Source organism: Miscanthus floridulus, chromosome 4 (genome assembly GCF_019320115.1).
Source record: "Miscanthus floridulus cultivar M001 chromosome 4, ASM1932011v1, whole genome shotgun sequence".
In the NCBI taxonomy this organism is placed as follows: domain Eukaryota; kingdom Viridiplantae; phylum Streptophyta; class Magnoliopsida; order Poales; family Poaceae; genus Miscanthus; species Miscanthus floridulus.
Genome location: NC_089583.1, coordinates 42,421,773 through 42,434,309, shown reverse-complemented (window position 1 = coordinate 42,434,309; position 12,537 = coordinate 42,421,773). Strand labels below are relative to the sequence as shown.

The 12,537-nt window shown below is 41.3% G+C and overlaps 1 long non-coding RNA gene across 4 annotated transcripts; it reads left to right on the top strand.

The window, feature by feature from the left end:
* The first annotated feature begins 2,561 nt into the window (after window positions 1-2,561).
* LOC136549641 (uncharacterized) lies at window positions 2,562-11,017 on the top strand. 4 transcript variants are annotated; one of them, XR_010781981.1, is made up of 5 exons: window positions 2,562-3,190; window positions 3,284-3,369; window positions 3,920-6,012; window positions 6,095-6,201; window positions 10,719-11,017. It is a non-coding gene; the product is annotated as an uncharacterized lncRNA (long non-coding RNA). The 4 variants fall into 4 exon arrangements; XR_010781982.1 differs by having other exon boundaries at window positions 3,284-4,064; window positions 4,473-6,012; XR_010781983.1 differs by having other exon boundaries at window positions 3,284-4,566; window positions 5,661-6,012.
* Window positions 11,018-12,537: the final 1,520 nt, after the last annotated feature.

Genomic DNA, 12,537 nt, shown 5'->3' with positions numbered 1-12,537 from the left:
TGAATGTGAGAAAGATTAGGAAAGACAAGGTGAAATATGGGTAAAAGTAAAAATAAAAAATATAAATAAAATAAGAGATACCAATTATATAGTTTGACTCTTATAACTTAGCTAATAGTAAAATATTTAGCTCTATTATTGGGGTTGTTTTTAGGAGCTGCCAAATTGGACGATTATATAGATCGACGATTCAGAAGATGAGTAACTAGAGCTAGGTAAAATAAGTACAGGCCTACCACAAACTGCAAGCATACACAAAGAATTAGAGGAAGCAACATCAAAGAATCATGGCCCATAATACAAAGCTTAGAGCATCTCCAACCGTTTTCTTAAAATCACTCTCTAAATCCTCATTTAAAAGTTATTCTAATAAAAAACGATCTCTATTTCTCTTAATCTTTCAACAACTTCTCTGTATCTTGTTCGGTACTTTGGAAAGTTATATCTGTTTTCTATCTTTTAGCAAGCGAGAAATAGAAATAAAGGATGGAAATATTTAGAGATCTAGTTGAAAAAGCCACTAAAGGAACTTTTTCACCTAAATCAGGACGATCCATGTGTCGGTGCAGAAAGTGACCAACTAGTAAATATTTGTAGTTTTTGCTGTACGTTATAATCGGAGGTGGCCTAGCACTCAATGACACATGATTTTTACTGGTTCAGACAACGTGCCCTACGCACAGTCGGGGTCGGTCGGCGACATTATTCCTGAGCCCAGGTGCTCAAAGTCTGTAGTGGGGGTACAAACGAGAAGGAGGAAGAAGGGGGTGTACAAGAGGTTCGGTCGGCTCCGACCGGAAGGGTCGCGGTCGGAACTTGGCGGACCTGTGGTTGGGAGCGTTGATGTCGATCTAGTGAGTCTGAGCTTGAAGAAATCGATCTTCCCTTCGGGGGAGGGAGCGCATCCCCTTTTATAGATGAAGGGGATGGCTTTACAGGCGAGAGAAGGAGAGTACATATATTTCTAAGTCTTGCTGCCTACGGTGATGAAAACTGGATAACGGTTGAAGCCCCCCAATAGTGTCGATGTCGCTGTAGGATGTCGGATGTGCACGGGAGGTCGAGCTATCTTCTTCAGGAAGGATGACGACGGTACCTGCAAGATACTTCTCGATGCCTAGTGGTATGTGAGGAGCCGTGCTATGTTCACCCGGTATGGCAAATCCTGGAGCCCATACCGCAATTGATGTCTAGAGACACGCGGGGGGCTTACCATATGGGAGTTTCTAGCAGCCCCTACAATACTTTGTGTCAGGGTGGCTGCAGAGCACTGCCTCGTGCAGGGTATGGTCCCTGGTATAGTGGTGTTGACTTGTGAGCCATGCCTTGCCTTTCTCCGCACGGCTTCTGGTTCTTTCCGAGCGGGCGTCCCCGGTCGGATGGTCCCCAGTCGGTTCTGGCGCGCCAGTCGGAGAATAGTGATGGCGGTGTTTTTCTATGAATCCCGGTCGGAGACACGGGGTCGGAGTCGGAGGCGGTCCTCGGGTTAGGCTTTCCGAGTGGAGGCCGTACGGAGGCAGCCGGGGCCTGACGCTAGCGCTCCGATCGGAGATGCCGTTCGGAGCTGGCTTGAGCCTGAGCTAGTGCTCCGGTCGGAGAGATGGGCCGAAGGCGGCCTGGGCCTAAAGCGAGTGCTCCGATCTGTTGGTTTTAGATTTTCGGACCGGTCCAGAAGAAAGAAAGACCGTTTTCCTGGGCCGAGCCCTGGCGTGGAAGCCGGTCCCCGAGAGACCCCGGGTTTATGAACCCGACACCATGAATGGAAATATCAATATCAAAAGTTACAAAGAACCTCTTGGAGTTAGTATTAGAACCTTTTACGTCCTGAAGATCCTCTTAAGAGCAAGTACATTAGTATTGTCTCGTAGGTGGTCACATATAGTGCTATGTGATTTTAAGAGGACTTAATAGACGATATATACAATGGTTGTGTTTTAAGTTCTTATAGCAACTCACAATTCCTTAATTTATGCATAGTACAAAAGTAACTTGTGAGTTGCATTACAATAACAACTTATGCAATGGTACAATTAATAGTTCTCCCATCCAAATTCTTACGGAAATGCTATATAATGTTTTAGCTCCCGGGCACACACAATTTTTTTCAGCGAAACCGCCCATCCGCTAGCGCACGCGCCGTCGCCGTGCCAGCGCCCTCGCCTGCGTCCGCGCCAGCGCCAGTGCCCGGGCCCGCGCCCGCACCCGCACCCGCCTGTCCCCGGCCCGCACCACCGCCGCCGCCGCCGCACCGCTGCTGCGCCCCGCATCAGAAACCAACTCCGGCGAGCTTCTTCTTCCCCAACTCCGGCACCACGCTAAATTGTCTTTGTCCTTTGATAGAAAAAAATGTTACTTATAATCTATGATTTGTTACTTGTGATCTATAATTTGTGTCAAGAAGGAAGATGAATAGTAAAAGAAGATAGGAGGAAGATGAACGGTAACCGTGCAGAAAAAAATTAGGTGTAACCGGATGGTAAAACACACGGTTGATCGGAAGACAGACTCAATTATTATTCAGCGCGCGTGCGCTGCAGGCGCTAGCGACGCACACTTTCTTCTTTTGGCTTTTGTTTCTCTTTCCGTCAGGCACCTTCTGTTTTTGGCTTCCCTTTCCCTTTCGGTCATCCCGAGGGACACGCCGCCGGCACGAGGGAGGCACCTCCGCCACCGGATCTCGGCACACGCGCTACACCATCAGCCTTCGCTGCCCCTCCCCCAATCACCACCGGTGCACTCCGTCGACACTCGACGCAGCTCGTCCACCCCGTCACCTACAACTCCGCGTCGGCGTCGGATTGGTTAGGGTTTGAGGTTTCGGCAGCCTGCGCCAAATCCTGTCGCCGCTGCTCGCTCGATCGCTCGAATCCAGTCACGCTCGTGGTCAGGCGTCAGGCGGCCTGCGGCGGCGCTCTCCTCTCCACTCGAACGCGGCGCGGCGGCGGCCCCTCCTGCGCGCTCCGCTCCTGTCCTCTGTGCGCAGGGGGGCGACAGCCAGGCCAGCGGCCAGCCGGTGGGCGGCTGCCGGCTGCAGCTTGCCCCTAGGGCCTGGGGACCGCCGCTTGCCTTCCAGCCGCTGGCAGTTGGCGCCGGGGCCGCGCCGGCCTGGGCAGCTATCGTGTTTTCATCACAGGGCCTCTGTCGATCTCCAGCAAGCATGGCACTGACCAACTCTATCCCTTCGATTTAGGTATCTGGACAGCTCGTTTTCAAATCCTATTGCTCGTGGTCACCACCATTGATAGGTACTAACTAGCTTCTTCTATGTGTGTAAAAATTACAGTTTGGTCTAGGGCTGTAGATCTGCGGGCGGACAGAATTCTCTAGACTCCAAATTATTTTGTGATATGAATTGTCTAAATTCTACAGGTATGAATTGTCTAATTACTTCGTCAGACATCCTTAATACAAAAATGTGTTCTTTTATTCTGCTAGTTTTCATGCATAAATGAATTATTAAAATGACAGATTACATCAAACTTCTCGATATAGATTTTACAAATTCTTTTTAGTTGATCGGCTCCAATTTCTCTTGTTCTATAAACAAGCTTCATCTGAATTATTTATCTCTCTTTTCTTTTTACCAAGGTGCACAAGTTTTATACGTACTCCCTCCCATAAAACTTGATGTTATAGGATTCAAAAAAGTCTGAGAAAACTTGATGAATTAGCTTTTCAACAATAGATTAGGCTGATATCAGTTTGAGATTGTGGTCTGCATGCCCTCTACACATTTAAGTGGGCTGGATAGAAGTCTTTGTTAAAGACGACCAGGCCACAGTTTAATCAGTGGTATTTTTAGAATTGTCTCCGGTGCAATACTACATGGATATTTTTTCATGTTATCCTCTTTCTGCAACATTTATTTATCACATGATTTCCTATCCTTCTTGCATCAGCATAGGGTTTCCATTTGTAGGGATATATGAACACAGAACTTTAGATTTTAATAGTATCTAGAGGATAGTTTGGAGTAAGCTTTTCGTTCAGGAGATACAATGGGTGACTGCTGCTTCTGTTCATCAAGGGTGTCTGAGTCAGATAGAGCACCGGTGCATATCTATGTATGTATAACCTGCTTTGTCTTACTTTTGATGTCAAAATATTCCCTTAGTCCTCAGCAAGCATTTTTGGCACCCTTACCATTAACTGCAACGATAACCTAGTTTCTACCATGTCTCATAATTCACAATGCTAGAAGTTTAACGGCTATATAGAAGTTTTGATGCAACAGAAGGAATTATTTTCCCTGTAACGTGAATCTTCCTGTTGTTCTTATCAGTCCTTGGTAATCAGAAATACATACTCTGTCAATAATATCACGGTTGCTTTAATATACCTTATGTGATGGTCACTTCCATATGCAAAAAGGGAGAAAGAAAAGAACAGGACTGAAGCTGACTCAGCACTAGCTTTCTGTTTGCATCTAATCTTTTGTGCTGCAAAATTTACTTTCCTTTTGCATTATTCAGCATAGACAAAATCCCGAGGGGCATGAACCCTTGTCTTCAGCCTTTGATGGACCATCTGCAACTTCTGCTATAGTTGCAGTTGACACAGATCTTGGTACATCCTCACTTGCACTTACCGAGCACCACCTACACCTTTGCCTTATGATGTTTGCACATTAGCTTCCACATTAGTTTTCTATTGTTCGATATATGGAAAATGTTAGTAACTGCTCTTTCGGTGCTTCCACATTAGTTTTCTGTTGTGAGAAATCTTTGTGAAAAAATGACATACTGCTATTCGATTCATCGCTTCCTCATTTAGGTATTGGAAAAAGTCTACTTAACCCCCCACCTTTCATACATGGTCTACTTCACCCCCCCAACTATGAAACCGTCTGTTTTACCCCCTGAACTTTCCAAAACCGTCTATTTTACCCCCCTGGGCGGTTTTTGACAGCGGTTTTGCTACAGTATAAATTTCGTACTCATTGGACTATGTATAACTTAGTTATAGATAAATTCTAATTAATTACAGACAAAATTGGATTTTCCAATTAATCTAAAGCTACAAAAAAAAATTTGTACTAAAGCATACCGTATTATATATTCACTGTGTAGATCTACTCATGTGGAGTCCAATAAAATTAGATTTTTCATTTTATGATTTTTCAAAAATTCACCGAAAATAAATAAAAAACGCAAAACACCGACACTGCAGCAACCCACCGGTACTGTAGCAACCCGCTGTTACTGTGGCTAAACGCCGCTGAAAAACCGCCCAGGGGGTAAAATAGACGGTTTTAGAAAGTTGAGGGGGTAAAACAGACGGTTTCATAGTTGGGGGGTGAAGTAGACCAAGTATGAAAGGTGGGGGGTTAAGTAGACTTTTTCCTTTAGGTATTTACATACAACACTACTTTTTTGTAGTATGATGTCACATTTAGGATCAGAAAAGTACTGTTATATTTTCGTACTGTTGAGAGAAATGAAATTGACCTTTCAGTAAAATAGATTTAAGTTTTCCAACCTTATATAGTAAACTGTTGCATGTTGGGCTATAATGTTGAGAGCGCAGGAGAGCTATTTTGAATGTAGTTTCAGGATATGGCATGTGAAATGCATATGCTGATGTCTTTATAGAATCTTTTTCGTAGTTGTTTCGTAATGATATTTTGGCATTGCTTGATGGTCTATCTTATTTAAGTGCAGTTGCAACAATTATGTATAGAACAATGCTAAGGCCATGCATCTGGAGACAAATGAACTATAGGAAAAAATACTACAGCGCCCACGACCATTGGTCTAGATGAGCACAAAGTTTGGCTCATTTTGGTGATTCAGATGGATGGAAAGTGGCGTGCCTTGCCAATTTTTCAGGATTCAACAGCTAGCTATTCTATTAAAAGTTGGGATTATAAAAATAGCACTGAAATGACACTATTTTTCTCTGTCAACACAGCACATGAGCCACACGTGAGGATTGATGATCTGGAGTCAATAATTTGATCTTTTGTAATGCATTAAAATCATTGGATGAAGTTAAGAAACCTCTGCTTATCAGGTATATTCATGGCTTTCATTTCAACCTCTTATGCTCTTATGCAATTGCTCCAAATCGATGCTCTTATGCTCTTATGCAATAGGTACCAGGTTGCAACCACCGGTCTAGGTTGAATGTAAATGTCTTCGAGGGTTAGAAGTAATTGATCCATATGCAACATGAAGCTGGTTGCAGCATACAACTGTTGAGGTGATCTTCATTTTTCTAATTCTCTATAAAAAAGTAAAGTTTGAAATTACAAAGTTTCAAAGCTTGAAATACAAAATTTAAAATGTGTTAAGTCTAAAGTTCTTGAATTTTAAGAATAGAGTTTGAAATTACAAAGTTTTAAATCTTAAAGTACAAAGTTTTAAATGCGCTAGTATAAAGTTCCTAGATTTAAAATGTAAAGTTTAAAATTACAAAGTTTTAAATCTTTGAAATACAAAGTTTTAAATGTGGTTGTATAAAGTTCCTAAATTTTAAAAATAGTCTAAAATTACAAAGTTTTAGATCTTAAAGTATAAAGTATTAAAGTGTGCTAGTATGAACTTCCTGAATTTAAAATGTCAAGTTTGAAATTACAAAAATTTTAAAGCTTAAAATACAAAGTTTTAGATGTGCTAGTATAAAGTTCCTGAATTTTAAAAATAAAATTTGAAATTATAAAGTTTTAAACATTAAAGTAAAAAGTTTTAAATGTGCTAATATAAAGTTCCTGAATTTAAAGTGTAAAGTTTGAAATTACATGTTTTTAAATTTGAAACATAAAGTTTTAAATGTTCTAGTATAAAATTTTAAATGTGCTAGTTTAAAGTTCCTTAATTTTAAAAATAAAATTTAAAATTACAAAGCTTTAAATCTTTAAGTAGAAAGTTGTAAATGTGCTAGTATAAAGTTCCTGAATTTAAAATGTAAAGTTTAAAATTACAAAGTTTTAAAGCTTGAAATACAAAGTTTTAAATGTGCTAGTATAAAGTTCTTAAATTTTAAAAACAAAATCTAAAATTAGAAAGTTTTAAATGTGTTAGTATAAAGTTCCTGAATTTAAAATGTAAAGTGTGAAATTATAAAGTTTTAAAGCTTGAAATACAAAGTTTTAAATGCGCCAGTATAAAGTTTCTGAATTTAAAATGTAAAGTTTGAAATTACAAAGTTTTAAAGTTTGAAATACAAAGTTTTAAATGTGCTAGTATAAAGTTTTAAATGTGCCAGTGTAAAGTTTTTGAATTTAAAATGTAAAGTTTGAAATTACAAAGTTTTTAAATTTGAAATACAAAGTTTTAAAGGTGTTAGTATGTCACACTCGATTTTAAGGATAAAATGAGATGCATAAATCTTATGTACGTCTAGAGATCAGTCGCACACATAAGCTAACAAATTACAAAGTACCATCACAGTGTTTATTACATAGCGAACAATAATTCATTACAATAATATCAAGTCTATTATGAAAGCGAAAAAACTAGGTAACTACTCTCCACGAGAACCTCAAGCTTCATAGGGACGTTGATCGGTGAAGCACAAGTCTAGTAATCCTTAGGGTAGTCCTCATAAACATTGCCATGTGTTATCTATCCGGGATTTTTATTCAAATAAAAAAAATATACAAGCGTAAGTATATTTCGTACTCAGCAAGAATAACATGGTTTATGAAGCTCAGGATGCTGACTATGGTTTACTGCGGTTAGCATTTTAATAAGTCAAAGTTTTAGCACTATATTAGCATTTAATTGTGCTTTAGCCCCAATTAAACTACATGATCATAAACATGAATAATATTCATCATTAGAATTATCATCATTAATAACATCATCATCAAGTGATCAATTATTCCGTTAGTTTTTTGGGTCGCTCGTGTCCGTGAGCACGGTTAATATATCAGTTTTTAATACTCTGTAGAGTTTGTAAATCTTTACCCGAGAGCCGTGATTTATCTTTTCGCACGAGGTAGCTAATCTCTTGACCCCCTCCCTAGGGAGTTCGATAGGGTTCACTATGAAGTCTTTCAAAGGTTTCCCTAACAAAATAATAGCTGCTGGGTTTCCCCGGTAAGGGAATATAGAGCCCCTCTTTCGAATGGCACATTCCGCGTAGGCTTCCGAATGACACATTCTGCGTAGGCTATACACATAGAGACAGGCCGCACTATACTCAGCTCGGCAGGTCTCATTTGCGTCATTTCGTGTAACTACTAACAAGCTAGAAAAAGTCCTACTCAGCTAAAGCTAGAGCCATGTGGCACCCCCGGTTGTACTGTATGTCCCACCTTTTGCCAACAGATAAGTCCTTAGGCAGGGCCAAGAGCATCTTGTACAAAAGTCAATTGCTCTCTCGCCCTATCATTCAGTTGCAGAGAGCAAGTTTTACCATCCGTTCCATAGTACCATTAATTTCCATAGTACCATTAATCATCATTTAGATCATGTATAGTTAATTTGAGCGCTAGCAAACTACCCATATGCAGGTATAACCCATCGGAAATCAAGGTACAAGGTAATAATATCTTGGAGATCCTTACAGGTATCAAATTAGACATATGCACCTGACTTAATAATTAAATGGTGAATAGGACAAGGAGATTCCATGCTATATGTGCCTTGTTCAAAGTTTCCCTGCTGGCCCTAGTCGTCAAAATAGTACTCTATCACCCGCGAATTGCTCACCGTCTATACTCGATCATTATAGTAACAACTTGCATGCAGAGACAATCATGCAAAGCAAACAAGCCTATAATTAGAACAGTACACCAACAACATGAAAACAAGATGAAAAGTTTATAAAACGAATTAACTTCTCGCTGTGAACACATAGGCCTCATTCGGCAGGCAAAATTTTGGCTAAAACTGGCTGAAAACACTGTTCTGGCTGAATTGTTGTGGGAGAAAAACACTGTTCCGGCTGAAAAAAAGAAGCCGAACAAGCCGAATATGGGGTAAGCCTAACGGGGCCATAGACGCGAAGATCACGAAAATCGGAGCTAAAACGTGAAAGTTATGAATTAAACAAGATTTCCTATAGTAGTTTAATAGATTAAATCTAACCATGAATTTTAAAAGTGGAAAACATGATTAACAGTGTCATAAACATGTAGATTACTTAATTACGAACTTAACGCAACTTGAACGGATCAAATCGGACCTAAAACGTAGTTTTTATGAGCAAAAACAAGTTCAGAGGCAAATCTTTAATTAAACTGAATCGTAAATACGCTTTTAAAATTGAGAAGGCTCACTATAGATCGAAATAGAGGCGGTTTACGCTTTTAAAAAGGGAAAACGTAATTCAGGATTGCGCAAAGGACTACGGGTTCGATTATGAAAAAGCCGAGGGTCTCTTTACGGAAAGTGACCGGCGAAGGGGTACCGGCCATCCTAGGCCGTTGGATTTAAACTAAGCGGCACAGATAAGATCGGCGGGGGAGAGAGAGGCGCCAGCTGGTTGGAACAGTGGCGGCGTGGCCATGGCTGGCGGTGAAACCTCGCCGGCGTGAGCGAAAAAGAGCCCTACGGGCCACGGCTCGACGAACCGAGGGAATGGGGATGACGCGGGGGCGATGTCGATCATGCCTAGGCCCTTTACGCGTCCGGGGAACGACCCGCGTGGTGACTGCCATGGCCGGCGGCGAGAAATGCTCACCCGCGAGCGCGGAGACGGCCCTAGAGGCCACGATTCGAGATGGAAAGTACGCGAAACGAAAAAGGGGGAAGCGGGGATGCTCACCAAGGATGAAACGAAGGCGGAGACGACGGTGAGGCGGCGGAACGTCGCGGCGGCTCCGGCGACTCGCTCTGCTAGGGTTTACGGCGGCTCTGCGAGCTTGAGCGAGGCGGCGGCTGGCGCTATGAGTAGCATGGGGGCGGCGACGGCTCTTGGGGTCCCTTTTATAGAGGCGCGGGCGCACGTGGGATAAGGGCCAACGACCCCGCGAAGCACGGAAGTGACGACGAGAGGATAAGGGCGACGTCCGTTTGATTTGGCGGGAGGTTGGGGACGACCTCCTATAGGTGGGCCTGGGCAATCAGCGACTGCGGCGGACTGCTAGGCGTGGCTAGCGTGGCAGCGGAAGCGGGAGGAGGGAACAACAGCGGCGCTACGCCTTCGCGGTGCTGGGCTGGCCCAAGAGAAGGGAAGCGTGCACGCGGGCCTACGGGAAAGGGGAAGGGCGGAGGCAGGCTGGGCCAGAATTGGGCCAACAGGCCGGAATGGAGGGAAGAGAGGGAGAGGGAAAAGACTTTCCTTTTTTTTCTAAGTGATTTTACAAATCCATTTTCAAAAGATTTTGAATTCCTTTTTAATTTTGGTGAAAACCAATCATCACAAAAATAAGAGTGCAGCAGCATGAATGCATCAACATGTATCTAGCCTTATAGCTGATTTTAATTTCATAAAAAATATTTTTTCCCTGAGTTTGAATGCTCACAAAATGCACAATTAAATCAATTTCACTTATTTTGAAATGATGCAAATTTTAGGATGTTACATAGTATAAAGTTCCTAAATTTAAAGTGTAAATATTTGAAATTGCAATGTTTTAAATCTTGAAATAAAAAGTTTTAAATGTGCTAGTATAAAGTTCCAGAGTTTTAAAATAAACTTTGAATAAAAAGTTTTAAATCTTAAAGTACAAAGTTTAAATGTGCTAGTATAAAGTACCTGAATTTCATTATTTTCGTTCTCATACCGTAGTACAAAGTTTCAATGATGTAATCTTTTACTGGTTGCAGGACAATTTGAAGTATGAAGACGATACACTAGTTGATCGTTGAAGAAAAGTAATCGAAAAATTGCAGCAAACTTATGGTGCTGAACTTGCAGACTGTTCAAAATAAAATAGTTGTCTTTAGATTGATAGGTTATTTTTTTTTTACTTTTCAACCTGATATGGTGGTGTGTAAATAGATGTTAGTCTTTTGAAATCTGTATTTTTGTTGTGTTCTAACCATTCATCGTTGTATCTTTCCTTGATCAAACTATATACAAATGTAGTAAGCTCTCAATTCCAAGTGCAATAGGTTTTTGTGCAGTGATTACTTTGAATGTCTGTTTCTTTTTATTTATTTTCTTGTATCGGTTCAATCAAGCAATCTCATAGAAATTTTTTGATGTTGAAAGTTTTTAAACACAGTTTTTAGGTTCGAAGTGCAAAAGTTATGGTGCTGAGAATACAAAGTTTTTAGTGTCCTAGTTCAAAGTTTGTTCATTCGATGGAAAAACATTTTGTTCCAACCAGCTATTGCGTATTAAACGTTTTCTCTCTCTCTTTTTTTTTTCAAAGTTGATTTATGTCATTTTGTGTTTTAGCTTATTACTTCTACTTATATATGTAAATAAAACCATCCCCCGCCCATTTACTACTCACACACCAGCTATCCTGAAAGAGAAACAAAAAAGCTAGAGAAAAAATAGTGGCCCAAATAAACTAGATAGGAGAATTGACTCACGTAGAAAACTAGACTCTACAACATATCGCACATTTTCCATTTATACTATTTTCTTATTCTTAGAAAATTTTTTATGTTCTTTTTTTTTTTGAAGGATCTCGATTGAAGCATCTTGCACCTTTTTTAAGCATGAAAGATTCGTAGGTTTTTTCCTTTTACTTTTTTTCTTTTACTATAGTCTATTCTAGTCTATTCTCGTATTATTTTTCTCCCCCTTCTTGGATTCTTAGAAGCTAAATGAGGCTTCAGATGAAGCTAGACAGGAGAACCGGGCTCCAAAATCGATGGGCCGAGACTAAGGTGCGACTTGCACTCAGACTATCTTTAACAACCCAAACTCAAATACAAGACCCATTCTAAAAATTGGGTCACGCACAGTCACTGGGTTACCCACCCAAAATTTTCTTTCTTCAACAGCGAACCCAAAATATCTACTGTCCTCTTCTCTCTCTCCGTCTTGACTCTTCTAGTGTTCCCTTCCCCTCCCTCTCTCTCACCCTTGCTCGTTGTCCCGATGGCCGCGGCTCCTCGCCTGCCTGTGCGGCGCGGCAGCGCCCCCCCTCCCCCGCACGGCGCGCCGGCCATAGCACCCCCCAACTCTGCTCGTCCTTTCCCTCTCTTTCTATTTCTCTCTCGGTCTCTCCAAGTCTGTATCTCTCTTCTCTTTATTCTTTCTCTCTCTTTCTCCATTCATGACCTCTGAAGATTCGATCCCCTGTTGCCGCTTCCCCTCATCTCCATGATTCTCTCTCCCTACATCCACGAGCTCACACTGCTCTGCTCCCTATGTTTTTGGTTGTTCTTCTTGAATCCGACAGATATGCAAACTCGGTGGTTCTCTGATTTTTGCTCCATTCTCTCTCTCTCTCTCTCTCTCTCTATTCTTTCTCTTTCTCCATCCACGAGCTCTGAAAGATTAGGTCTAGTACACACTGCTGCCGTTTCCTTGTCTCCCCTCGATTTGATCCTCTCGATCCTCATCTCCAGATGATTTTAGCTTTTATTTGTCAAAGATTTTAGATTCGTTCTGTACTCTATCGCTGTTCTTCACTGCAATATATTTTGCTCTCTCGGATCTTACCTATTTCTTTCTTTTACGGTG